The sequence below is a fragment of the Oryctolagus cuniculus genome, chromosome 5 (assembly GCF_051225735.1).
Source record: "Oryctolagus cuniculus isolate XC-2025 breed Fujian yellow rabbit chromosome 5, ASM5122573v1, whole genome shotgun sequence".
Classification (NCBI taxonomy): domain Eukaryota; kingdom Metazoa; phylum Chordata; class Mammalia; order Lagomorpha; family Leporidae; genus Oryctolagus; species Oryctolagus cuniculus.
Window position 1 is genome coordinate 127903120 of NC_142871.1, and position 23321 is coordinate 127926440.

Genomic DNA, 23321 nt, shown 5'->3' on the forward strand with positions numbered 1-23321 from the left:
TGATCACTGATATCATAAATAAGAGTGTTAATTATTAAAGAACCAACAGAAATCACTGTGCACTTACTCCCCATGTAGGACAATTTCCATCCTTAATGAGTTGTACTTTGAGAATTAACTGCAAAACTTGTGCTTAAACTGTACTCTATCTGTTGTATGTGTGTGTGTGTGTGTGTGTAAACTGTTGAAATCTGTACTTGACATAGAGTTGGTCCTCTGAATATAAACTAAAAATGAACCATAAAATATCTATTTGAGCTGTGAATTCAATAATCTTAATCACTTAAATAAATATAAAACACATAATTACCACTTTTACCTTTCAGATTGACAAAGATTTATAAAGCCAGTGATAGCCAGTAGTAGATGAGGATGTGGGAGAGCTGGAAGTGTCATATACTGTTGGCAGGAATACAAGTTTTCTTGGAGGTAAATTTGGCAGTGTCTGTTGGAATTTAAAATGTATATACCCTGAGAGGGCTGGCTCTGTGGTGCAGTAGGTTAATCCTCCACCTGTGGTACTGGCATCCCATATGGGCGCCAGTTCTAGTCCCGGCGGCCCCTCTTCCAATCCAGCTCTCTGCTATGGCCTGGGAAAGCAGTAGAAGATGGCCCAAGTGCTTGGGCCCCTGTACCTGCATGTGAGACCAGGAAGGAGCACCTGGCTCCTGACTTCAGATCGGCACATCTCCGGCCGTTGTGGCCATCTGGAAGTGAACCAACAGAAGGAAGACCTTTCCCACTGTCTGTAACTCTACCTCTCAAATAAATAAATAAAATCTTTTAAAAAAATGAATATACCCTGAACCCTGCAATTCCATGTCTTAGTTGTTTGTTATAGTAAAAAAGAAAAAAAAAGAAGTGTGTCATTTAGGTACTTAAGGATAAATAATGTGTGATGGGTCACATAGTAGAATACCATTTATCTGTTGAGAATACAAAAGATGTCTTTTTGCTGATGTGGAAAGATATCTATTGTTAAGTTATGAAAATAATGTTATAGAACATTTGTGTTTTGAGTATTCTGGGGAGGGGGGTTGGACTGTGGTACAGTGGGTTAAGCCACCGCGTGCAACACTGCCATCCCATATCTGAATGTGAGTTCCAGTCTGGGCTCCTCTCCTTCTGATCCAGCTGCCTGCTAATGTACCTGGGAAGACAGTGGAAGATGGCCCAGTGCTTGGGTCATTATCATCCATGTGGGAGACTAGGATGTAGTTCTTGGCTCTTGACTTTGGCCTGGTCCAGCCCTAGCTGTTGCAGCCATTTGGAAAGTCAACCAGCATATTAAAGATCTCTCTCTCCATCTGTCTGTCTGTCTCTTTTTAAAGATTTATTTGAAAGGCAGAGTGACTGAGAGGGAGAGACAGAGAAAGACATCTTCCATCTGCTGGTTCACTTCCCAGATGACTACAACAGCCAGCCAGGAGCCAGGAACTCCATTCTGGTCTCCCTTGTGGGTGGCCCAAGTTCTTAGCCATCTTCTGCTTTCCCAGGTATGTTAGCAGGGAGCTGGATTAGAAGCAGAGCATTGAGACCAGCATTGTGGCATAACTGGTTAAACCACCACCTGTTGTGTCAGCATCCCGTGTGGATGCCAGTCCAAGTCCCGGCTGCTCCACTTCCCATTCAGCTCTCTGCTAATTCACCTGAGAAAGCAGCGGAAGATAGCCCTAGTGCTTGGGCCCCTGCCACTCACATGGGAGACCCAGATGGAGTTCCTGGTTCCTGGCTTCAGCCTGCCCCAGCCCTGGAAGTTGTGGCCATTTAGGAAGTAAACCAGCAGATGGAAAATCTCTGTCTCTCTGTCTTTCCCTCTCTCCCCCTCTGTAATTCTGCCTTTCAAATAAAGAAAAAGAAAAAAAAAAAAAGAAACAAAGAAGCAGAGCAGCCAAGACTCAAATCTGCTGGCATTACAGATGGCAGTTTAACCCCCTGTGCCACAACACTGGCCCCTCAAATATTTTTTAAAAAAAGATTCTTAGTTTTGTAAAATGTAAGAACTGGGATAAAAATGCTCCTTTTCTGGTAGGTAAATATTCACTTACGACTCCATCTACTCATGTATGTATAGAGTTTAATTTTAAAAAGCATGTGAGGGGCCGGCGCCGTGGCTCACTAGGCTAATCCTCCACCTTGCGGCACGGGAACACCGGGTTCTAGTCCTGGTCGGGGCACCAGATTCTGTCCCGGTTGCCCCTCTTCCAGGCCAGCTCTCTGCTGTGGCCCGGGAGTGCAGTGGAGGATGGCCCAAGTGCTTGGGCCCTGCACCCCATGGGAAGCCAGGAGAAGCACCTGGCTCCTGGCTTCGGATCAGCGCGGTGTGCCCGCCGCAGTGCGCCAGCCATGGCGGCCATTGGAGGGTGAACCAACAGCAAAGGAAGACCTTTCTCTCTGTCTCTCTCTCTCACTGTCCACTCTGCCTGTCAAAAAAAAAAAAAAAAAAAAGGCATGTGAGGATAGATTAGTTAACTGAGATTATTTTCATGAAGCAATATTCTGTAGTAAGGGAGCAGAAGGAGGATGGCTTGAGAGAGAAGAGTTGCATTCATGAGGTATTTGAGAATGGGCAGAAAGGATATAGTGGAAGCTGGGGCCAACTGGTAGGGTTTTAAAATCAATGATAAAGAACTTACATCTGTAAAAGGGAGATGATAATATGATAATAGTACTTAGTTATGAGAACTAAATGCATATATACATACTAAGTGCTTAGTGTTAGTTATCTCTTTTTCCCTCCACAGGCAGAGTTAGACAGTGAGAGAGAGACAGAAAGGTCTTCCTTCCATTGGTTCAACCCCAAATGGCCACTATGGCTGGCGCGCAGTGCTGATCCGAAGCCAGGAGCCAGGTGCTTCCCCCTGGTCTCCCACGTGGGTATAGGGGCCCAACCACATGGCCATCCTCCACTGCCCTCCTGGGCCACAGCAGAGAGATGGACTGGAAGAGGAGCAACCGGGACTAGAACCCGCACTGCAGGCAGAGGATTAACCAAGTCAGCCACGGCTCCGGCCCCAGTTATCATTTAAAAAAAAAATATTTATTTATTTATTTGAGAGGCAGAGACAGAGCAAGGTCTTCCATCTACTGGTTCACTCTCCAGATGGCTGCAATAGCCAGAGCTGCACCGATGCAAGGCCCGGAACCAGAAGCTTCTTCCAGGTCTCCCATGCGGGTGCAGGAGCTCAAGGACTTGGGCCACCTTCTACTGCTTCTACTGCTTTCGCAGGCCATAGCAGAGAGCTGGATCAGAAGTGGAGCAGCCGGGACTCAAACTGGCACCCGTATGGGATGCCGGCACTGCAGGCGGCAGCCTGTCTATACCACAGCGCCGGCCCCTTATTATTATCTTTTGTAAACCTGTATAAACCAATGTGTTGTCCTTTATCAGGTGCAGTGATTATTCCATTGACCTCATGAAAGATCACAGGTAGTTTGAGGTTTGTTTGAGTAGTATTAATGGTTGATCCAACCATTCCTATACTCCACTTTGGATCCTCCAACCCACTGATGATGCCTACTACCCAAATATGAAATACTGGGACCTGCATTTGGCACAGCAGTTGAGTTGCTGCTTAGAACATCTGCATCCCACATCAGAGTGCCTGGTTCAAGTTCCTACTCCCTTGCCTTTTTTTTTTTTTTTTTTTTTTTTTTGAAAGGCAGAATTACAGAGAGGCAGTCGTGGGAGAGAGAGAGACAGAGAGCGAGCTTCTATCTGCTGGTTTACTCCCCAAATGGCTGCAGTGGCCAGAGCAGGACTGATCTGAAGCCAGGAGCGGGGAGCTTTCCCAAGCCAATAGCAGGAAGCTGGGGAGGAAGTGGAACAGCCAGGTCTTGAACTGTTACCCATATGGGATACTGATGTCGCCGGCAGTAGTCTTATCTGGTACACCACAGCGCTGGCCCCACTCCCTTGCTTCTGATCCAACTTCCTACTAATGTGTACCCTGGGAGGCAGCAGATGATGGCTTAAGTACCTGGATTCTTGCCACCCACATTAGAGATCCAAATTGAATTGAGGGCTCCCGACTTTAGCACGTCCTAGCTCAGCTCTGGCTATTGTGGGCATTTGGGGAATGAACCAGCTGATAGAGATCTTTCTGTCTCTGCCTTTTTAAAAAAAAATGAAGATAAAAACTTTTAAAAATTAAAAAAAAAAAAACCTGAAACACTGCCTTGTATACTAATTAACATTTACAATTTGTGGCATTTCATTATGAGACATTAAAAAGGGAGGGAGAACAGTTAATTCTATTTTAAAATGTCATTTTCTGTGCCTGGGGGATGTGGAGTACACGTGTCACTTGCACTGAATGTGTTAATAAGTTTTTGTTAGCAGTGTGGCGTAATGAGCATATTAGCTACAACACCTACGCTGGCAGCCAGCAGTCTGCTTGTGAAATCCTTTAGAGTACAAGAATCTGTTGAGAAGTGTTCCTGAGCAGTTGAAATATATAGGGGGTGGGGGAGATTGCATAAAACAAATAAAACAGAAAAATTTCTCCTCCAAAAATAATGTTTCGCCACTGAAAGCCTCAAGAAAAGGTGTTTTACCTGTGTGCTGAGATGTGACAGTGATTTATGTAGGGCTAATTCTTTTATTATTTTGACTTTTTTTTTTTTTTTTTTTTTTTTTTTGACAGGCAGAGTTAGACAGTGAGGGAGAGAGAGAGAAAGGTCTTCCTTCTGTTGGTTCACCCCCCAAATGGCTGCCTCAGCCAGCGTGCTGAGGTGCTTCCTCCTGGTCTCCCATGCGGGTGCAGGGCCCAAGCACTTGGGCCATCCTCCACTGCCTTCCTGGGCCACAGCAGAGAGCTGGACTGGAAGAGGAGCAACTGGGACTAGAACCCGGGATGGCGGCGCTGCAAGCGGAGGATTAGCTTAGCGAGCTGCAGCGCCAGCCTTGACTCATCATTTAAAGAATTTCAAGGTATATTTATGAAAGTATTTTAAGAATGGTGATTCTGAGATAGGAGTTTGGTGTAGTAGTTGACCCCACCTTGGAATGCCCATATCACATTCTGGAATGTGGGACCCAGCAACTCCTATTTCCAGCTTCCTGCTAACGTGCATCCTGGGAGGCAGCAGGTGATGGCTCAGATACTTTGTCCTTGCCACCATGTGAAAGACCTGGACTGAGTTCTTGGCTTGTCTTCTGCCTGGGTCAGCTTTGATGCAGGCACTTGGGGAGTGAGCCAGTGATGGGAGGTCTCTGTCCATCTCTCTCTCTCTCTCACTCTCTCTCTCGGCCTTTTAAAATAAATCAATACAAATTAAAAGAATGATAGTACATATATATATTTATCTTTAAATTATTTTCCTCTTCTATTTCCAGTTAAAACATATCATTATTTCTGCAAAATAACAGAAACGTTTTTATGTAAGCACAATTCTTGGCACTTAGGAGATAGTCAATAAATTTTTATTGAAGAAATGAATGCATTCATGGATGAAAATATTATGAACTTGGATGTTGTATATCCATGATTTAGGTACAGTCTAGCACTGATATAGACAGGCTTTTCTCTGTTCAGCACTCATTGCCATGATCATTTTCCTACCCCATCCTTGCACCTTCTGATATGTTTCACATGTGTCTGATCCTGTATGCTTTTTTGTAAAGTACTTAATAATTTTTTATGTATAATTACAGAATTTCTCATTGGACCACACTATTGTAGAATTTGGCTATAGAATTCTATTTGTAAAAATGCTGTAGATCTTATTCTGGTTTTTATTGTTTTTACTAAACATTATATTTCAAGATCTATTCATGTTAGATGTAGATTTAATCTATCTAAACTACAGCATAATATTCTATGATGCACATCCGTTCCCAGAGTGGTGAGCACCTAGGCTACCAGTAACAGTCTTGCCCGTGTCCATTATGGCCATGTTTCAGTATTTTTCTGGGATGCAGACCCACGAGTGCCATTGTGGCCTGTCAGGCTGCTTGTTTATTGTATCAGTATATAACCTACAACATTCCATTCCTATAAATTCCCCAACACTTGGCATGGTCTACATTCTAATAATTAATGTCTCATCTTAATTTTAATTTCAAATTACTAGTGAGTTTGAACATTTCTTCATATTCTAGTTAGCTATTTCTCTTCTGTGAATTACAGAATTTTTTAAAATACTAGAATATATATAATTCTTGTTTAGTTTTAGACTGTACAAATATCCTCTGGGGTGTCATCTATTAATTTTGTCCATGGTATTCTTTATTCAAAAGAAATGCTTGATTTTGATGTCAACAAACCAATCATTTTTTAATTTTGATATTTTGTCTTAGGTGGCTAGTGAACTTAGGTCACCCAGAACATCTTTCCAAGTTTCTTTCTTTGGTCTTTATGGCTTTACTTTTCTCATTTGAGAGGCAGAGATGAGGGTCTGGGGAGAGGGGCACAGGTAGACAGAGAGGGAATTCCCATCCACAGGTGCACTCCCCAAATGCCCATGATAACGCCTGGCTGAGGCTAAAGCTGGGAGCCTGGAACTCAATCCATGTCTTCTATGTGGGTGGCAGGGATCCAGTCACTTGAGCCATCACCACTGCCTCCCAGGATCTTCATCAGTAGGAAGCTGAAGTCAGAAACAGAGCAATGTATTAAACCCAATAATAGCTAGGCCAGGTACACACTCACCACCCCTAACCTGCATTAAGTTTCTAATGTAAGAGGAGCAATCTTTGAATGTGGTGTAAAATTTGGATCCAGCCTTATTTTTCTCCGTCTGTAGAACCTGACTTCCCACCACTCACTACTAATCTGGCTGAACTATCTGGTTGATTTGTGGAAACATCTTATGGTAGATCAGATTTCTCACTTTTCTATCCTGTATCATTGGTCCACTTGTCTCAGAGTTTTTTTTTTTAATGGGGACACAGTTGTTTTTGGGGACGTGTTTAGCATGGTTGGCCCTGGTGCTCTCACTGCCACTAAGTACTACCCAGTCATTATGACATCCATGGTGCTCCACATATTTCCAGACACCTTAGATGAGGTCTTCCGCCATACCATGTTTAGTCCCATACCATCATTCTGGTGTTTCTTAATAGATGGCAGCAAGGAATCCCTCTTTGCTCTTCTTCAAGATTGATGTGGTCGGTTGTGGACCTTTTCTGTTCCACAAACAGTTCAGGTTTATTTAGTTATTCCTCAACCCCAGAAAAAAAAAAAAGTCTTGTTATAATTTTGATGAAATTGAATTTTTAAATTTATTTAGCAAAACTTAGCATCTTTATATTTATTTATGCTTTTAAGGGTTTATTTACTTGAAAGGCAGAGTTGTGGGGGTGAGGAGAGAGAGAGAGAGAGAGAGAGAGAGAGAGAGAGAGCGCGCGCTTCAATCTGCTAGTTAATCCCCAGTGGCTGCAGGAGTCAGGAGCTTCATCTTTTTCTCCCATGTAGGTGACAAGAGGCCTGGTACTTGGACCATCTTCTAGCATCTTTTTAGAAAGTTAAATTACTCTAGGGCTGGTGTTGTGGTGCCGTGGGTTAAGCCACCGCTTGTGAAATCTGTATCCTATATCAGAGCTCTGGTTCGAGTCCTGGCTGCTCTGCTTCTGACCCAGCTCTGTGCCAGTGTGCCTGGAAAGAAGCAAAAGATGACCTAAGTACTTGGACCCTCTGCCACCATGCTGGAGACCTGGATGGAGTTCTGGCTTTTGGCTTTGACCTGGCCCATCCCCTGCTATTGTGATCATTTGGGAAGTGAACCAGCCAGTGAAAGATCTCTTTCTCTCTCTATCCCTCTCTCTTTCACTCTGTCTTTCAAATAAATAAAATAAATCTTAAAAAAAGAAGTTGCTCCATCTGTGAACATGAAAGCATGAATGTAATAATTGAACATAGTAATTTGTTATTTTCATAAAGCTGGAGGAACTTTTGGTATTTTTTTTTTTAGATTTGTTTATTTACTTGAAAGGCAGAGATAGAGGGGCTGGCACTGTGGCACAGCGGGTTAAAACCCTGGCCTGAAGCGCCGGCATCCCATATGGGCGCAGGTTAGAGTCCTGGCTGCTCCTCTTCTGATCCAGCTCTCTGCTATGGCCTGGGAAAGCAGTAGAAGATGGCCCAAGTCCTTGGGCCCCTACACCCACGTGGGAGACCTGGGAGAAGCTCTTGGCTCCTGGCTCCTGGCTTCAGATCGGCACAGCTCTGGCTGTTAAAGCCATCTGGGAGATGAACCAGCGGATGGAAGACCTCTCTCTGTCTCTACCTCTCTCTGTAACTCTTTCAAATAAATAAAATAAATATTTTTAAAAAAATAAAAAGAAAGGCAGAGTTAGAGAGAGAGAGAAAAAAATCTTCCATCCGCTGGTTCACTCCCCAAATGGCTGCAACAGCTGAGCCAAGCCAAAGCCAGTAGCCAGAAGCTTCTTCCGGGTCTCCCATGTGGGTGCAGGGGCCCAAGGACTTGGGCCATCTTCTGTTGCTTTCCCAGGCATATTAGCAGGGAGCTGGATCAGAAGTGGAGCAGCAGCCAGGAATCAAGCCCATATGGGATGCTGGAACTGCAGGCAGCAGCTTTACCCAATAACCACAGTGCTGGCTCCAAGACATTTTCTTTGTTTTTGTTTGTTTGTTTGTTTGTTTTTTGAGAATCTATACTGAGCATTTCAAAAGTTCCTATATCCTGCTACCATTCCCTTCTCAATAGATTCCAAAAGTTCTTTGTTGGGGCCAGTGGGAACTCTTTCCTGAATATAATTACATCATGTAAAATTATTTAGAACAAATTGGTATACTTGTTTAAGTTTTAAAATATTGTGCAGAAGGGAAGCAATTTGTTGTGAAAATTTCAGCATTTCTTTGAAATGATTGATTCCTAGAATGATTTCTTTACCAGTTTTTCAAAACTCAGTTTTCAATTCTTGTCTTCCATAGCCGGCACCATGGCTCAATAGGCTAATCCTCCGCCTGCGGCACTGGCACACCGGGTTCTAGTCCCGGTCGGGGTGCCGGATTCTGTCCCAGTTGGCCCTCTTCCAGGCCAGCTCTCTGCTGTGGCCCGGGAGTGCAGTGGAGGATGGCCCAAGTCTTTGGGCCCTGCACCCCATGGGAGACCAGGAGAAGCACCTGACTCCTGGCTTTGGATCAGCACGGTGTGCCAGCCGCAGCGCACCGGCCGCAGCGGTCATTGGAGGGTGAACCAACAGCAAAGGAAGACCTTCCTCTCTGTCTCTCTCTCTCACTGTCCACTCTGCCTGTCAAAAAAATTTAAAAAAAAAAAAAAGTTTTACAATTGTTGTCTTCCAAGACCCTTTCCTCCATGTTAACCCTTGTACACAAATCTTTGTACTTATTTTTCCTTCCCTCTATCTCTTGTACTTTGTGCAGTTTGCCCAGAACCCTACTGAAATTCATTACATGTCAATATAGAATTCTTTGACTGTTTTCCTGTCTATGTAAACCTCTTGGAGAGCAGAAACCCACTTTATACTTTTGGATAAATTTGCTTTCACGAGTGTTTCTGAACTGCCTTTGGTGACTGAAGCACTGGGCTCCTCTGTAGCTGCTAATGTCTTTTTGGGTGCATATTGAATCTTTAATAGATCCTGGTGGTGTAAATTCACTTTCTCTCTAGACGGTATTATGAGGAAATTGAAGAATGGGCTCTACACCTTTGTTTATGTCATATTGGTGAGTAGTACATAACAGCCAGAAGCAGTGTCGGGAAAGCCTGCTTTTTGCAGTCTAAAGGTCTAGTGTTCCCTTATTTGGAGAATGAACACATTGGAAGAGAAGCCCTTTGAATTTCCTTACAAACTCCAGATAACATTCATGGCCCTAAAGGGGTACTCCCAGTGAATCAATGACACCGTTTATAGCAACCAACCCACAATGAAAAATAACATCTCTTAGAATTGAGTGGAACCCAATGGAAACTTTTCCATGACTGAGCTAAGCTGTCACAAACATAGTTTGCAATAATTGAGAGGAGTCAGCACTGTGGCATGGTGGGTAAAGCAGTGTTGGCATCCCCTATGGGCACCGGTTCAAATCCCGGCCGCTCCACTTCCAATCCAGCTCTCTGCTATGGCCTGGGAAAGCAGTAGAAGATGGCCCAAGTCCTTGGGCCCCTGAACCCTTATGGGAGACCTGGAGGAAGCTCCTGGCTCCTGGCTTCAGATCAGTGAAGCTCTGGCTGTTGCGGCCAACTGGAGAGTGAAACAGCGGATGGACGACTTCTCTGTCTCTGCCTCTCCTCTCTGTATGTAAGTGTGACTTTCAAATAAATAAATCTTTTTAAAAAAAAAAAACACGCACATGTATATGTTGCTGACTAGCACATCAAGAATTAGAGTAACCATTTCATAAAAGTCCCTGTGTGATCCTTCCTTTGCCTTGCCCCAGGTGTCTGCTACCCTGTGATCAAGAAAGTTGAGATTTTACTTCTCTTTAATACATTTTAAATTCTAAACTGGAAAGGCAAACAGTTCAATCATGAAAGGCCTTCAGTCTTTCTCTGTGTATATATTTTGCACAAAGTGATACTTTTTTAAAAAAAAGATTTATTTATTTATTTGAAAGGCAGAGTTACAGAGAGGCAGAGGCAGAGAGAGAGAGAGAAAGGTCTTCCATCTGCTGGTTCACTCCCCAGATTGCTGCAATGGCCGGAGCTGTGCTGATCTGAAGCCAGGAGCCAGGGGCTTCTTCCAGGTCTCCCCTGCACCTGGATGCCGGAGCTGTGAACCAGGGCTTTAACCCCCTGTGCCACAGCGCCAGCCCCACAAAACAATAATTTAAAAAAATAAGCTAATATTTATTGAGCACTTACTTTGTACCCTTGACCCTTCTTGGCACTTTACACATCCTAACTCCACATTAACGTTATGAAATACATGAAAAAAGAGTATGGAGTGTTTACATAGCTAGGAAGTTGGTATTGCTTTATGATAGTATGCAATTTTTTATTAAAAATCTGTTTTTATCTTCTGTCTTTGAATACTCTGAATCATCGAGGCCTGTGTTGCTTCTGCTAGAGACATTTAGCTGGAAAGTTCGACAGGCTTTAGATCTTTTGCATACAGTCCTAACTTCTCACTGCCTGATAGTCCATCAGTTTATCTAAACCCTATTGTATCTTCAGTAATGTCCATTAGAGCCTTTCTACAGCATTTATTTTACAAATATTAGGTCTTTTAAAATGGGAGTTTTCTTTTTTTTTTTTTTTGACTTTTTTTTAATTTTTTTTTTATTTTTTTTTATTTTTGACAGGCAGAGTGGACAGTGAGAGAGAGAGACAGAGAGAGAAAGGTCTTCCTTTTGCCGTTGGTTCACCCTCCAATGGCCGCCGCTGCAGCCGGCGCACCGCGCTGATCCGATGGCAGGAGCCAGGATCCAGGTGCTTTTCCTGGTCTCCCATGGGGTGCAGGGCCCAAGCACCTGGGCCATCCTCCACTGCACTCCCTGGCCATAGCAGAGAGCTGGCCTGGAAGAGGGGCAACTGGGACAGAATCCGGCGCCCCGACCGGGACTAGAACCCGGTGTGCCGGCGCCGCAAGGTGGAGGATTAACCTATTGAGCCACGGCGCCGGCCAAAATGGGAGTTTTCTTTATGTGAAAGGAGAGAGAGAGAAAAAGACAAGGAGAGAGGGATCTTCATCTACTGGTTCACTCCCCGAATGCCTACTATAGCTGAAACTGGACTAGGCCAAAGCCAGGAGCCAGGAACTCCATCCAGATCTCCCAAGTGGGTGGCAGGAACCCAAGCACTTAGGCTGTCATCTGCTGCCTCCCAGGCACATTAACAGGAAGCTGGATTGGAAGCCAAATAGCCTGGACTTGAACTAGTTGGAATAACTAGTATGTAGGATGCAGTATGTAGGATGTAGGATGCTGGTTTTCCCAGGTGGCAGCAAAGCTACAACTTCTTGAGCAAAGCTAAGTGCCAACTAAGCTTTACCACAGGTGTAGAACTACTTAACCCTCATGTTCCTTGCCACTGATGGAGGCTTGTTAGAATTACACTCATGCAACCTAATTATCTTGGGCCTAGCAGTTACCTAGATGCTGCTGTTCCTTGCTGTGTGATCCTGTGCTAACCGTTACTAACCTGACCTTCCATGCCTTGTTTGAAACGCCACTGATACTAACTCACTGTGAGAACTAACTGAGCAAATGAATGGGAAAATATTTCACACAGCTTAGTATTTAGTAGGAGTATAATAAATGTTCATCAATATTCTCTCCCCATAAAAACTGCTGTTCCGTGCTCACAAAATTGTATAGTATTTATAAGCAATGCTTGGCAATGACAGAATTAATGTTTAAAATTGGTTTGAATATATGCTGGCAAACTAAACTCTACCAGTTAATAATATTCATTATATGTTGGGCATATAGAAAGCAGGATTAGTTTTTAGCAGACTAATGAAATAACTACTCTGGTGTATACTGTATGGAAGGTGATTTTTGTTGACACTGCTGTTCTTCAAACTAAATGGAATTTGGTGTTGCTGGTTTGGTGTTTTTTATCAGTCTTATAACTTTAATCAGTAGTTAGTTCTCATCTACGTTGACTGTATATAGATTTTTCTTTTTCTTTTTCTTTTCTTTTTTTTTTTTTTTGACAGGCAGGGTGGACAGTGAGAGAGACAGAAAGGTCTTCCTTTTGCCGTTGTTTCACCCTCCAATGGCCGCTGCGGCCGTCGCGCTGCGCTGATCCGAAGCCAGGAGCCAGGTGCTTCTCCTGGTCTTCCACACGGGTGCAGGGCCCAAGCACTTGGGCCATCCTCCACTGCACTCCCTGGCCACAGCAGAGAGCTGGCCTGGAAGAGGGGCAACCGGGACAGAATCCGGCGCCCCGACCGGGACTAGAACCCGGAGTGCCGGCGCCGCAAGGCGGAGGATTAGCCTAGTGAGCCGCAGTGGCGGCGAAACACTTCATTCTAATACAAAAATTTAGAAGTGTAGAGATGATAAAATTACAGTTAGCCTTGGTAAATGCCACATGAAGTCTATTTTTTTTTTTTAAGATTTACTTATTTATTTGAAAGGCAGAGTTACAGAGAAGGGAGAGACAGAGAGAGAGATCTTCCATTTGCTGGTTCATTCCTCAAATAGCTCCACGGTGGGATTAGGCTAGGCCAAAGCCAGGAACGTGGAACCCCCATCTGGATCTCCCACATTGGGTGGCAGGGACTCAGGTAATTGGGCCATCTGCTGCTTTAGTGCATTAGTGAGGAGCCAGACTGGAAGCAGAGCAGCTGGGCACTCCAACCAGTGCTCATATGGGATGTCAGCATCATGGAGGCAGCCTATCCCAGTGCATCACAGCGTCAGGTCCCGCATGAAGTTTTTAATTAAAAATATAGTTGTTAGGAACCATATTGCCTTAGAAGTAAAATTTAAGGTAAACTTAAAATTTTTAAAAATATTTTATTTATTTGAGCAGAATTAGAGGGAAAGACAGAGAGAAAGGCTGGCGCTGCGCCGATCTGAAGCCAAGAGCCAGGTGCTTTCTCTCGATGTCCCATGCATTCTCCACTGCCCTCCAGGACCGCAGCAGAGAGCTGGACTGGAAGAGGAGCAACCAGGACTAGAACCCGGCGCCCATATGGGATGCTGGCACCGCAGGTGCTGGATTAACCAAGTGAGTCATGGCACCGGCCCCGAAGAATTCATTTTTAAAATTGAAGTTTGGGGCCAGCACTGTGGCGGCATAGTGGGATAAGTCTGCACTTGAGGTGCTGGCATTTCACATGGACACTGGTTCGTGTCCTGGCTGCTCCTCTTCTGATCCAGCTCTCTGCTTATGGCCTAGGAAAGCAATGGAGGATGGCCCAAGTGCTTTGGGCCCTGCACCAATGTGGGAGACCTGGAAGAAGCTCCTGGCTCCTGGCTTCGGATCAGCATAGCTCAGGCCATTGCAGTCTTTTGGGGAGTGAACCAACGGAAGGAAGACCTTTCTCTCTGTCTCTCTCTGTCTATAACTCTACCTGTCAAATCAAAAAAAAAAAAAATTAATTCTTCTATCATTGATCCATTTGGCCAGCATATATGTTAGTCTGTCCTTTGTGACACGTACTATGCCTTTTAAACAGCTTCATAAACCTGTGGATCACATTTCTGTTTAATAGCAAAGAATTGGGGGCCAGCGCTGTGGTGTAGTGGGTTAAAGCTCTGGCCTTAAGCACCGGCATCCCATATGGGCACCAGTTCTGGTCATGGCTGCTCCTCTTCCCATCCAGCTCTCTGCTATGGCCTAGGAAAGCAATAAAAGATGGCCCAAGTCCTTGGGCTCCTGCACCTATGTGGGAGACCCATAAGAAGCTCCTGGCTCCTGACTTTGGATCGGCTCAGCTTCAGCTGTGCAGCCATTTGGGGAGTGAACCAATGGATGGAAGACCGTCCCCCCCACCTCTCTCTGTAACACTTTCAAATAAATAAAAATTTAAAAATTTTTTGAAAAAAGTAAATTAATTAAAATACAGAATCATTTTATTTAAAGATTTATTTATTTAAAAGACAGAGTTGACACACAGAGAGGGAGAGACAAAGACAGAAAGAGAGAAGTACCTTCTATGACTATATTGGTTCACACCCTAAATGACTACAACAGCCAGGCCTGGGCCAGGTTGAAGTCAGCAGCCAGGAACTCTATCCAACTCCCACATGGGTGACAGGGGCTCAAATACCCAAGTCATCTTCCACTGCCCTCTCAGGTGCATTGGCAGCAAATTATATCGGAAGTGGCATGGTGGGGACCAAACCTGCATTCCAGCATAGGATGCCAGGGTTGCAAGTGGCAGCCTAACCTGCTGCGCCACAAGAGAGAAAAGAAACATTTTTTAAGAACTTTTATTTAATAAATATAAATTTCAAAAGTACAATTTTTGGATTATAGCGGCTTTTCCCCCCATAACCTCCCTCCCACCTGCAGCCATCCCATCTTCCACTCCCTCTCCTATCCCATTCTTCATCAAGATTCATTTTCAATTATCTTTATATACAGAAGATCAACAGTATATAGTAAGTAAAGATTTCAATAGTTTGCACGTACACAGATACACAAAGTGCTGTTTAGGGCATCTGCCATTCTATGAGTCTGCTGTGTATCCTGCTTCCCATGCTGGATCTCCTTTTTAATTCTATCAGTTAGTATTAGCAGACACTAGTCTTGTTTATGTGATCCCTTTGACACTTAATCCTATCATTATGATCAATTATGAACTTAAACTGATCACTTTGACTAGTAAGATGGCACTGGTACGTGCCACCTTGATGGGATTGATTTGGAATTCCCTGACATGTTTCTAGCTCTACTATTAGGGGTAAGTCTGAGTGAGCATGTGCCAAACTGTACATCTCCTCCCTCTCTTATTCCCATTCTTATATTTAACAGGGATCACTTTTCAGTTAAAGTTAAACACCTAATGGGGCCAGAGCTGTGGCACAGTGGGTAACACCCTGGCCTGAAGCGCCGGTGGCATCCCATTTGGGCGCTGGTTCGAGTCCCTGCTGCTCCACTTCCCATCCAGCTCTCTGCTATGGCCTGGGATAGCAGTAGAAGATGGCCCAAGTCCTTGGGCCCCTGCACCCACGTGGGAGACCCGAAAGAAGCTCCTGGCTCCCAGCTTCAGATCAGCGCAGTTCCCGCCACTGCGGCCAATTGGGGAGTGAACCATCAGATGGAAAACATCTCTCTCTCTCTGCCTCTCCTCTCTCTCTGTAACTCTGACTTTCAAGCAAAATAAATAAATAAATCTTAAAAAAAAAAAAAAACACCTAAGAATAATTGTGTGTTAATTAAAAGAGTTCAACCAGTGGTATTAAGTAGAACAAAAAAAAATACTAAAAGGAATAAAAGTTGTTCCTCGACAGGACAAGAGCTGATCAAGTCGTTGTTTCTCATAGTGTCCATTGAAAAGAAACATTTTGATAGATATTTTATAAACAAACAATCTAATTGGCAAGTGGACAGCACTATTATAACCTAGGTTATTCTGAACGACAGTCAGAGTATAAATAAATGTAAATAATGCAGTCCTCACACCATTTATGTTTCACAGGATTCCATGAATTTGTTTTGCAGTTTCTTTGCAGAGGCCCTGAATTTCCACTTAACCCATTATTGAATGCTCTTAATAGGTAGAACTCATAATTCTAATTAATAAACTAACTGGTAAACTAATAATTTTGAATCTTGAAACAGTTAAGATCAATGATCTTGAGACTTTGTTCATGCTGTTTATGTTGTGCACTGAAATGTAAAATATTATATGTGCCTTTTTGTTATTATTTACTCTGGGCAGCATGAACAAACTTCAGAATTTTAACTTTAAGGGGCCGTCACTGTGACACAATGGATTAAATTGCTACCTGCAGCATCAACATCCTATTAGGGTGCTGTTTCAAGTCCTGGCTGCTCCACTTGCGATCCAGCTCCCTACCTGGGAAATCAGCAGAACATGACCCAAGTGCTTGGACCCCTGCACCCACAAGGGAGACCTAGAAAAAGCTCCTGACTCCTGGCTTCAACCTGGCCCAGTCCTGGCTGTTGTGGCTATTTGGAGAATGAACCAGTGGATGAAAGACCTCCCTCTCTGTTTCTCCCTCCCTCTCTCTCTGTAACTCTGCTTCTCAAATAAATTAGTAAATCTTTAAAACAAATCTCTTAAAAAAGAATTTTAAATTTGAGTGGGACTGAGGATGACAAAGCTCATTAGTGCCAGTGTATGTCAGAAAAGCTAGTCTTCCTGATACCTAGACTAATTCTCTTCTTACCAGTCTATACTGAGCTTCCTAATTTAGCAGCCAAGAGATATTTAACTGAATTACTGACTGCAGTCTCCTTAAACTTTTATATGAGGTTTCCTTATTAACCAGTGAATGCATGTAAAATTTTTCTTACTTTGGTTGTCTGAGCTTCCTCTGCCTTAGTATCTTGTAAGCCTTTTGACCTATTTTAGCTTTGATTAGGTATGGCTGATCATTTATGATTTAAAAAATCACATGCCTTTGGCTTTAAAATGTCATTGTTAGGACAGGCATTTGGTATAGTGATTAAGATGCCAGAATACCCTATCAGGTTCATGTCTTCGCTCCACTCCATATTCCAGCTTCCTGCTAATGTGTATCCTAGGAGGCAGCAGGTGATAGGCTCACGTACTTGGGTCCCTGACACCCATGCGGGAGACCCAGACTGAATCCCTGGCTGTTAGCTTTAGCTTTGGCATGGCTCCACTCTGGCAGTTATGGGCATTTGGGGAGTGAATCAGCAGGTGAGAGATCTTGTTTGTCTCTCCCTGCCTTTGAAAAAATTTTCGAAGTAGGAAAAAATCATTCTTACAGATCTTCTATCCAAATGCAAAAAGGCATCTCAGTTTTGGTTCATTCGCAATGGCAATAAGAATGTGTTTCTACTCTAAACCAGTCAAATAGTATTAGATGTACCTTCCCAGGTTATGATCCTATTCTTGGGGCTGGCTTGAGACACCCAGGGAATATGAGTAGAAGCACTTTGGAAACCATGATTGCCATGACAATATGTTTTGCTCTTCTTCATGCATAAATCTTTTAATTGTGTACTTGAGACTTTTTGCCACATTTTGCTATGTACACTTCTAGATTGGAATCAGCCAAAAATGTGATTAGGACAAGGAAAAGAAATCAAGCAAGGCCTTGCTGGTAGTAAAGTTAGAGTAGATAAGTGGTAGGAAATAAGCCTACTGTGTTAGTTTCTTAGAATGTGCATGGAAATAATAGGTTGACTTGAAAATTTTATCTATGCTTAATATTCAGTCTCTTTATTCTTCATTGGTATTTACTAAGTATCCAGTAAATATTAGGCACTTTAACAAATTTTATTTATTTATTTGGGAGGCAGACAAACAAGAAGGATATTCTTCCATCCATGGGTTAAGTCCTCAAATGCCCGCTATAACCAGGGATGGGCCAGGATGAAGTCAGGCACCCATAGCTCAACCAGTCTCCATCTGGGTACCAGCAGCCCAACGACTTGAGCCATTACCTTCTGCCTCCCAAGGTGTGCATCAGTAGGACTGGATTGAAAGTGCAGCCAGCACTCAAACCCAGGCACTTGGATGAGGAATGTGGGCATCCCAAGTTGTGCCTTAACAGCTATGCCAAATGCCTACCCCCAATATATAAAATATATTTTAAATATAAAACTATATATTTTTAAAATATGTAAATTGCATATATATATGTACTTAATAACATCTATTCTACTTGGTAAACCTGAACAATTCCTACTTGCATTCCTCTAATATTAATACTAGAGAGCTTTTTAAAAAAGGGCATTGCTGGGGCTGGCGCTGTAGTGTAGCGGGTAAAGCTGCTGCCTGCAGTGCTGGCATCCCATCTGGGCACTGGTTCGAGTCCTGGCTGCTCTACTTCCTATCCAGCTCTCTGCTATGGCCTGAGAAAGCAGTAGAAGATGGCCCAAGTCCTTGGGCCCCTACATCCAAATGGGAGGCCCGGAAGAAGCTCCTGGCTCCGGGCTCCAGATCGGTGAGGCTCTGGCCATTGTGGCCAATTGGGGAGTGAACCATAGGATGGAAGACCTCTCTCTCTCTCTCTCTCTCTCTCTGCCTCTCCTCTCTCTGTGTAATTCTGACTTTCAAATAAATAAATAAATAAGGGCATTGCTGCTATCACCTTCACATTAGTCCCCAGTGCTGGTTTTTCTTTTTTTAAAGATCTATTTATCAGAAAGGCAGAGTTATGGAAAGAGAAAGAGAGAGAGGTCTTCCATCTGCAGGTTCACTCCCCAGATGGCCGCAACAGCTAAGGCTGGGCCAGGCTGAAGCCTGGAGCCAGGAGCTTCTTCCAGGTCTCCCACATGGGTGCAGGGGCCCAAGCGCTTGGGAATCCTCCGCTGCTTCCCGAGGCCATTAGCAGGGAGCTGAATGAGAAGTGAAGCAGCCAAGAATTGAACCAACACCCATATAGGATGACCCCTCAGGTGAGGGTCTAACCCACTATGTCACAAAGCCGGCCCCGGTGCTGATATTTCTTAAGAGCAGAAACCTGTGTTTGAATCCTAGCTCTGAACTTATTTTCTAGGAATTTATTTCTGCCTGTTTCCTTGTCTGTAAAATGTAATAAAAATAGTATCTACATCACAGTTGTGAAAATTGAATGAGCTAATACATTTAAAAATCACTTAGATAAGTGTCTGGCATGCATAAAAAACTGTGTAAATGTTAACAGTTATCATCATCGTTATTGCTATTATTATTTGACAGAATAGTTGGGTAGGGGTTCGAGAATAGCTTTTTTTACTGTTCGTGCCCTGAAAATTGCCCTAAAGGTAGGAAGATAAAGGGAGAAAACCAAACCTTGTTGAATATAGCTATGTGCCAGGCAGTAATGCTAGCAATTTACCTGCATTCCCATTTAATACTTATACCAATACTTACAGAGTCAATTAGAAAACAGAGAACATTTAGTAAGGTCTGGTATTAGTAAATTGACATCATGATGATAACTGGTCTCTATTCCTCCACATCCTATATTTTTGCCTACAAACTGGAGTTCAGCAGGTTTCACTAATAGGTAGGCTTGAAATGTGTTGTCCTGATGGTTGGGGACTTTATTGATCCTTTTATAGTTTGTTCCTACTTATTGTAGTGATTTGTTTTATGTATCTGTAGTTCCATCCCCCTCCTATTCTAAAGTATATTGCAGTGGTTTAAATGATAGGCGTGGGACCCGAATGAAAAATATTTGAATGTGTGGAACTTAGTAGTACTTTTCAGATTTGAGCCAGCTTACAATTTCCCAATTTTCAAAATCACCATTATAATTATTATAGTCATTCCTCTTCAAAGTAATAACTGTTTCATAGCACTTTAAGCCTAAATTCTATGTGGTCACATAGCTTAGGTATTATTTTTTTATAGAACTGGATACTGTAGTCAGTTTTGGGGGCACACCCAAGATTAATTAAAATAGCTTGGATTTATGTGTAATTAAGTTAAAATTTTTTTTTTTGGATTTTTAAATGGAAAGTAGGGTCATCTGGATAGCAAATAGGAGCACTTTGTGGATGTGAAATACTCCTCAGTGTAATGTCAGCTTAGCTTTCCTGGGTAAGATTGCCTCTACAGTTGTAAACTTTTCCTAAAAGTGTCTGTATACTCCTTGGGTTTCATGATCTTGAAATCTCTAATGCCTCCTAGGCCTGAGCTTTCTTTCCTTATGCCACTGATTTGCATCACAGTGCACCCAGATATGAAAATTGGATTTTTTTTTCCTTCTCTGATTTTCAGAAAGACTCTTCTCACAGGGCATTTGTGGATTTTTGTATACTTAACTGAAGAAAGGGGGAATGGAGGTGGGGTGAGCCTCACTGTGCATTGCTGCAGACAGCTTCCCTAGTAAGGCTCCCCATTCTTACAATGTTTTCAGACCTCCCTGACCCAAGAGCTTCACCCCCACCTAATCCCAGCTTTGCTCCATTATACTAACTCTGCTTTTCTTCTCTCTTTTCCCCTCTCCTCATCATTCTTCATCCCGTGCCTTTCAGAGATAAAACAACAAATTCTTCCCCTTGTCTAATGCAGAGCAATTTCCCTTTCTTGACAACCATTCTGGGATCTTGACAGCCATTCTGCAGTGAACCACCCACTCCAAGGGGACTGGACATGAGAGTGGGGGGCCCATCTTGAGGGAGCACATTTTCACAAAGAAAGTTTCTTCCAAGAGAAATTCTTGTGTTAGTTGTTAGGATGACAAAATAGAGCTTTTTCTAGCCTGTTCCATGGCAGCCAAGCATACCAATCTAAAGCTTTATCGAGTCCTGCTTTCCTGAGTAAAGTGTCTGAAACCTAAAAATGATTGCACGTATAATTTATCCAAATCATAAACTAGCCATCTTTGAGTAATATTAAATGTCCTGTGTATAGACTATAGATTGCTTTTAAAGAAGCATGCTCTTCCATAAAGATTATGAACCTTCTCAGCACATGACACCTCATGTCATCTTGCATTATTATAGATTTCCCCTATGCAAAAAGAATTTTACTTTTTGGTACTCGAAAAGTTACCCTGAGTTAAAGGTAGTTTTTTTTTTTTTTTCTGACAGCTTCAAGTTACATGCAAAAGCAATTTGTGATCATTAAAACCTAAAACAAATGCAAGAGTGCATTTTTTTTTCAGAGAATAAATCTTTTAATACTTCCATGTATGGATCAGTCTACCCAAAGTGACTGAATCTTTGCTCTCGGCTTAAAAAAAAATAGCTCTCCCCCAACATTTACTTCTGTTTTGAAGACTTTTAAGGAGTTTACTGCATTGTGATGTACGAATTCTTTTCTGAATTTATAAAGAGAATTCGCAAACTTGCTTTTTTCTTGCCATGTAGTAGCTCAAGCTTACAGATTGTTTCCCATAGGTAACAGAGAAGAGGAAACCTAACGAATGGCTGTGGAATAATATGGAAGAAGATGGAAAAAACTTGTTTAATGGGTAAGAAATAAAAGCATAGTAATAAAATGTTATTAATGGGAACTATTCAAAAATAATATTTGGTATGCCAATTTGTAATTATCCCATCTCTATTCGGAACTTTCACCACCTGCTTTCATTTTAACCATGTAAATTTTTTGGTGCCATGAATTAACTCAAGCTAACAGGGGGAACACAGCCATATATGAAGATAAAGTGAGAACTGGACACTAGCAAGCATGCTGAAACAGATCTAGGGTAGGTCTGGAAGCTTTTTGATGGTTGGATAGGGACGCTGTCTGTCATGACCTGTCGAGAGTAATTATCCACTCCTTTTTCTCCAAATACTGCCAGCTGCTTTGATGTTAGGCTCACCATGGGGATCCTGTTCATTTGAGCAAGTGCAGATGTGTGTCAGGTGGTAATCAAATAGAATGCCAGAGAAACCCAATAAAAGATTTAAGTTTATAAATTATAAAAATTTTTAGTGATGCAAATCCACACAGTCTTCTTCTCAGTATTTCAAACATTATAGATAACTGAGACCCTGTACTTGAATCTTAGCCCCCAGAGTAGATGTACTTATGCAGCCTTTTTCTTTGCAAAGTGCTTGAAAACGTGGGCTTTGAAGCCAGTCTGGTTTTGACCAGTCACTGTTAACATTTAAGTGTGTTAATCTCTCTTGGATATAAGATGGAATCAATAAAATGCCTATCTCATAGTGAAGTTGAGGATTAATAACATAATAAATATTCAGTAAACATTAACTATAATTTGCATTTCTATCCAAGTTAGCATTTTTTTTAATTTGTTATTTTTTTATTTAGTAAATATAAATTTCCAAAGTACAGTTTATGGATTATAATGGCTTCCCCCCCATAATTTACCTCCCACTCGCACCCCTCCCATCTCCCGCTCCCTCTCCCATTCCATTCACATCAAGATTCATTTTCAATTATCTTTATATACAGAAGATCGATTTAGTATATATTAAGTAAAGATTTCATCAGTTTGCACCCACACAGAAACACAAAGTGTAAAATACTGTTTCAGTACTAGTGATAGCATTACTTCACATTGGACAACACATTAAGGACAGATCCCACATGAGAAGTAAGTACACAGTGACTCCTGTTGTTGACTTAACAATTTGACGCTCTTGTTTATGGCATCAGTAATCTCCCTAGGCTCTAGTCATGAGTTGCCAAGGCTATGGAAGCGTTTTGAGTTCGCCGACTTTGATCTTATTCCGACAGGGTCATAGTCAAAGTGGAAGTTCTCTCCTCCCTTCAGAGAAAGGTACCTCCTTCTTTGATGGCCCCGTTCTTTCCACTGGGATCTCACTCATAGAGATCTTTCATTTAGGTCTTTTTTTTTTTTCCCAGAGTCCCCCCCGCCCCCCCCGAGTGTTTTGGCTTTCCATGCCTAAAATACTCTCATGGGCTCTTCAGCCAGATCCGAATGCCTTAAGGGCTGATTCTGAGGCCAGAGTGCTATTTAGGACATCTGCCATTCTATGAGTCTGCTGTGTATCCCGCTTCCCATGATGGATCATTCTCTCCCTTTTTGATTCTATCAGCCTTTTTTTAAAGATTCATTGTTTTTATTTGAAAGGTAGCATGACAGAGGAAGAGAGAGAGATCTTTTGTCCACTGGTTCACTCACCAAATACCCACAACAGCTGGGTTGGGCCAGGCTGAAACCAGGAGCCAGGAACTCCATCCAGATTGCCCACGTGGATAATAGGAACCCAAGCACTTAGGCCATCATCTGCTGCCTCCCAGGCACATTAGCAGGAAGCTGGATAGGAAGTGGAGGGGCAGAGACTCAGACTAGGTACTCCCATATAGGATGTGGGCATCCCAAGAAGTGTTAACTCTGCACATCACC

General features: G+C 42.8%; 1 protein-coding gene across 3 annotated transcripts in view; it reads left to right on the top strand.

The window, feature by feature from the left end:
* USP49 (ubiquitin specific peptidase 49) overlaps positions 1 to 23321 on the top strand; it is a 107756-nt gene that overhangs the window by 19937 nt on the left and 64498 nt on the right. For all 3 annotated transcript variants that reach the window (XM_008262745.5, XM_089332349.1, XM_008262740.5), the window contains exon 2: positions 21379 to 21452. The gene's annotated coding sequence lies outside the window, so the exon portion shown is untranslated. The remainder of the gene's footprint in view (positions 1 to 21378; positions 21453 to 23321) is intronic.